This window comes from Marmota flaviventris, chromosome 4 (genome assembly GCF_047511675.1).
Source record: "Marmota flaviventris isolate mMarFla1 chromosome 4, mMarFla1.hap1, whole genome shotgun sequence".
Taxonomy (NCBI): Eukaryota; Metazoa; Chordata; class Mammalia; order Rodentia; family Sciuridae; genus Marmota; species Marmota flaviventris.
This window is the reverse complement of record NC_092501.1, coordinates 19,432,275-19,438,104: the sequence shown is the minus strand read 5'-3', so window position 1 is coordinate 19,438,104 and position 5,830 is coordinate 19,432,275. Positions and strand designations below refer to the sequence as shown.

General features: G+C 36.3%; 1 pseudogene; it reads right to left on the bottom strand.

The window, feature by feature from the left end:
• Positions 1–4,232: 4,232 nt before the first annotated feature.
• On the bottom strand, positions 4,233–4,589 carry LOC114088354 (thioredoxin pseudogene; annotated as a pseudogene).
• Positions 4,590–5,830: the final 1,241 nt, after the last annotated feature.

The following is a 5,830-nucleotide window of genomic DNA, read 5'->3' as shown; positions in this document are numbered from 1 at the left end:
TTTGAGCATTCATTTGATCTACCAGATGAATTTTTAGAACTCTTGGATCAAAGGTCACACATGTTTACATTTCTATATTCTCCATAGCCCTTCTTACCAAATGAAGATAGGATGAATCTGTACTCTTACTATCTGTGTTTCTTCAAAAGATTGATTTTATTTATTCTCAGCCTCAGTTTCCTTGGCTGCAAAGTGGAGATAATTTAAAGTCTTTCTTAGAGTTGTTCATAGATTAAATAAAATGTTTTGTTCATAATAGCTAGCAGTTTGCACACACATATCCCTTCTCTCTCTCTCCATTTTTTTTTCATCTTTTAACTCCTCCCTGGGTTTTTGCAAAGATTTGGCAAAGATCCCATTTTATGTCAGCAAATATTTATAGACATCTAATATTTCAGGGTTTGACAAATGCTGAGGGGGACTCTGAATGCTTTTTTTTTTTTAAAGTTCACTGTCCTTTTTGGAACTTATAGTACTGCACAGGAGGAAAATATCTCCCAGATCCTAGGGTATGTAGCCCCTTACTTAATATTCTTGGAATGAATGAGTAGAGAAAGGAAGGAATGCTGTTGGATGAGTAACACCACACAGTTTGGAGAAGAGCTTAATGGTAGTCCTATAAGCTTGGGTAAGGAGCAATGGATATGATGATTCACAAAACTTTTCCTTTGCATTTCATCTAATGGGAGGAAGGCATTGGAACGGAATACCAAAGCATTTGGCTAGAAAGATACTCGAAATCTCATATTTTATTTTGAAACTTCACATCAAATTTGTGTTCTACTCTATGACATATTGTTATCTTCCATATAGATGGCATCTTTCTAGGACTGAGGTAAAGTGATACTCCAACAAAATGTACCATCTTTATCAGGTGGCTCAAGTTCCTCCTGGCATACTTTCAGAGAGGTGTGTACTAGAGTTTGGGAAACACGCAATTTAGATAAACGTTCAATGAGCTCTCACTGCCTGCTTCCATCTGTCTGTCCTACACACTTGCCTCACAACTCTTCCCTCCCAACTTCTGCTAAAATCCCAACCCCTCTGGTCTCCTCAATCATAGTTATGTTTTCCTAACTAATCTAAATTTTATATTGCATACCACTATGCAAAAAATATTTAGGAAAAATAACTGCAAAACTTTTCCAATAATATTTGAGGTCATTAAGTCTCAGGGGACACCCTTCATTCATACACATTGTGCTGGTTTCTTGGTCTGTTTCATCCCTGTCATCTATGTTAGTAGACTCTTGGAAAGATTTGGCTTGTTTTATTTAAATCTTGAAAAGTGCCCAAACTAATGCTGTGGTCAATTAAAGTAGCTGGAGTTTTGAGCACTCAGTTTAGTGTTCCCCTCTGTGTTTGAAGGAGTCTGTAAATGGAACATATGTTTTGAATTGCTTCTCCAGAGCTCTGATCTGTCCACCTCTTCCCCATCTCCATTGCCTGGGCTGTGGGTTAGGTCCTTATCTTCCATTGCTTAGATTATGTCGCTGACTCCCTTGATGGATCTTGTTTTTCCACTCCACCCCCAATGAGTCTGCAAGAGTAGTTTTCCTAACACAGGGATCAGCCCATGCCACTCCCCTCCTTAAGATTTAGATGGCAACAATCCATAACTATACGCAACAACATCATGTTTCACTTATATGCATGCCTGAAAGAAGTCAGAAACAAAAAAGTATGCACATTAAATAAAGCGCAAAACCAATCAATGATGTTAGAAGTCAAGATGGTGGTTAAATTTGGCAGGGGTGGGGAGTAGTAGTGATTGGGAGTAAGCATGAATGAACTTCTGATAGGTTGTTAATGTCCGATTTCTTAATCTGGGTGCTAAGAAAATAAATGTGTTCCATTTGTGAAAATCCATCCAGCTTGTTTGAAGCAATCTTTTCTGTCTATTCCTTCAATAAAACATTAAAACAAAGGAATAAACAAACAACACTTGTTGCTTCACCTTAGCACAATACATAGTCACTCATATGACTCTCACTCGTCTTTCCATCAGTCATTGGCCCTGTAAACTAGTCACACTAGACAGCTCAATGTTCTCCAAACACGGCACACTTATTTTTTTTTTTCCTGATGCTTGCTAAACAGCAAGCCCTTCTGCTGAAAATTGACTTATCCTCTGGGGCCCCCACTAAATATCACCTCCTCCAGAAGATTTCTTCCTGATCAACCTCCAGTAAGTTTAATGGTTCCCTTCTCTGTACTTCCACAATACTTTGTAATTTCTTTTTTTCTATAGCTGCTATGAACATACCTCCCATGTTAATAAAAAAAGAAAACAGAACACATGGTCAGGGTGGCCTGGAAAAATCCAGGCTGTTTATAACACATAGTATTGCTATAAAGTAATTTCTCTGGATTTGTCTCTCCAATTAGACCTGAGGTTCTTCATCATTTTTGAGCTATGAACCCTTTTGGCAAACTTGGCAAGCATAGGGACCCCCATTTAAAGTAAATTTTTACTGAAGTAGGACTCTAAATGCATAAATTACAGATGTTCAATTCAATGAACTTGAGCAAATTGAATACATTCATATTTCTAACATCTGGAACAATAAATACTTATCCTAAAAGCTTCAATCTCACCCCATAAAGAGTAAACTATCTTGACCTCTAACCTAAAGATTAGTTTGTATGCTTTTCAAATTTATATAAATTATGCCATATAGTATGTTCCCTTTTGTGTCTGGTTTCTTTGTTCAACCTAAGGGTTGAGATGCATCCATGTTTCTGGATATAACAATTATTAATTCATTCTCATCTCTAGGTGGTATTTAATTGAATCAATATACCACTGCTGATTTATTCATTTTTTTTTTAATCTAGCAGCCCTTAACCACTGAGCCACATTCCCACTTTTTTTTTTTTTTTTTTTTTTTATTTAGAGACAGGCCTCTGGCTGAGTTGCTTAGGGCTTTGCTAAATTTTGGAGGCTGGCTTCCCAAGTGTTGGGATTACAGGCATGTACCACTGTGCCTATCTGTTCATTCTTCTATTGGTGGACATTTAATTTGTTTTCAGTTTTGTGTTTAATTAATAGTGCTGTTCTGAACATCCTCACACATACAATATATGTATGTACTTGTTTCAGAACATTGAATCTATGTTCCAATACCTAAAATAAGACACACGGGAGCACAAAAGAAATAATTACAGTTTTTGAAATGAAAACCAAAAGTTGAGATATAGTTTCACATATACTTCTTTATTAACACAATTCCTAGATTCAGCAGTGGATCTAATAACTATTATAATTTCAAAGTAATGATATGTATACATGAACAAAATTTCAAAATTTCTCCTGAACTATATAGCATGCTATGAAAATGTCTGTATTTTCTGTTGATGACAAAGTCATATCTAATATGACTATTTCTATGATTTTTGAATATATTCATAATTGAAGGAAATCATAAGTTTCATTAAAGGTTAGTGAAAAATAGAGATGTGATTTCCCCTCATCCAAGTCCAGAAAGCCCCTTAATTCTATTAAGAATCTCTGATCTAGACTGAACCCCTTTAAAAGCAACATTCATATGCCAACCATATTAAAAATTCAGAATCTGGCAAAAACTTGGCACACAGTGGATGTTCAATATATAATTTTGAATGACAAACTCATGAATGACAGTACTTAACTTTTATTGAGCTTGTAGTACATGCCAGGTATTATGCTAAGCACTTGAAATGTTCTTAAATCTTCACAAAAACCTTTTGATTACTGTCCTTATGTAATTGATGAGGAATCAGAAACTTGGATAGGCATATAATTTTTTAAATATTTTTTTAGTGTAGTTGCACACAATACCTTTATTTTATTCATTTTTATGTGGTGCCAAGGATCGAACCTGGGGCCTCGCATGTGCTAGGCGAGCGCTCTACCACTGAGCCACAATCCCAGCCCCAACGCAAATATTTCTGACCCCTAAACCCTCAACTGACTGCTAACTTTTGTATTTTACCATTGACAAGTGAATGAAGAGATTAATGCATAAATGAATGAATTTAACCATGTACATCCTTTATTCCACTAATCTTTACAACTAGTAGAACAATTTCAAAAAGCAATTGGCTGGCATTAGTGATACAGTGTGGTTGCTGAAGAACATTTTTTAAAAGGGTAGAATTAATATTTTATTGTCATTTATACTCAGATTGCAGTTGGGTACATAGTTTTCATTCTTCATATTTTCCTTAAATTTTTAGAAATTGCAAGCTTTAAACAGCTGATGGGTGGTTATGTTTTTCAGAAAACACGATTAGAGAAATTCATTAATGGTGGCTTTAAGCTTTTCTTTGTTAGTTCCAGAAAATTCACCCACCTTTTGGCCTTTTTTAAAAAACTGGAAGGTGGGCATGCATTTGACTTCACACTCCACAGCAACATCCTGACAGGCATCCACATCTACTTCCAGGAACAATGCATTGAAATATTTTTCAGAGAGAGAATAAAGGAAAGGCTTGATCATTTTGCAAGGGCCGCACCAGTTGGCCGAGAAGTCAACTACCACAAGTTTATCTCCTGCAGCCTCCAAGACTTCCTGAAACACTTCCTTGCTGTCGATCTGTTTCACCATTTTGCCTGTTGGGGGTCTGACGAGCAGCTGCTGGAGTGGATAGAAACAGATCCAAGGCGCCTGAAAGAGCTGGAACAAGGATATTTCTTTATATAAAAAAAACCTGTCCCCTTGAAAAACTCAAACTCCAGTGCTTATTAACACTGGCTGTAATCAACTGAACCGTCTTCTAGTAAATGCTAGATGTCAGAATGCCTACAGTACCAAGCTCAAGTAGATACTCCTGAGTCATGGAGACTTATTTCTTATCACAGAAACCAGTTCTTAGCATACATCATATTGCTTATGGAAAATTATCTGATCACCAAATCTCCCCTCCTTTCTAGGAAAACACTCATAAGGGTCACACTCCAGTTTGTGACATATTGTCCCATGTAAGATCTTGAGGAAACAGTGGAGAGGAATAAAGGAACCCTGGGATGTCAGGGATTCTAGAATCTTCTCTTGTTCCTAGGGCTTGAATAGGTGGATGTCTTTACAGGGAAATAAACCAGTTGGTCTTTTGATTCTGAAGATCTTTTGGTCCAAAGGAAAGAGATTAAGTTTATTCATTTTTCTGAAAAAGGTATTCTTCATATAAGGACTCCTAAAATTTAGGAAAATTTAACCAGGTTCTTAGACATATTTCTAAACTTATCTATTATTTTTTAAAAATTATTTTTAAGTTGTAGATGGACACAATATCTTTGTTTTATTTATTTATTTTTGTATCTGGTGCTGAGGATTGAACCCAGTGCCTCACGAATGTGAGGCGAGCGCTCAGCCACTGAGCTATAGCCCCAGCCCGCTAAACTTATCTATTCTTATTTTACTGTTTTCAAAATCATACAAATAGCTGGTCCTAGTGACACACACCTGTAATCCCAGTAACTCAGGAGCCTGAGGCAGGAGGATTGCAAGTTTGAGGTCAGCCTCAGCAACTCAGTGAGGCCCTATGCAACTTAACAAGACCCTATTTCAAAACAAAAAAAAAAAGGGCTAGAGATATAACTCAGTAAGGCACCCTTGGGTTCAATACCCAGTACCCCAAAAGAAAAAATTATACAAATAATGTTTCTACATGTAAAAGCTTCAAATATATGAGCACTAAAAGTAAAAAATGAAAACCTCTTTTGTGCTCCTGAGTCCACTCCTTGGAATTAATTACTATCAACATTGCTTCACATATAGACTTCTAACTTTTTTCTGAATATATATATCATATATTTATAACTGTATGAACACATAAATATGTACACACA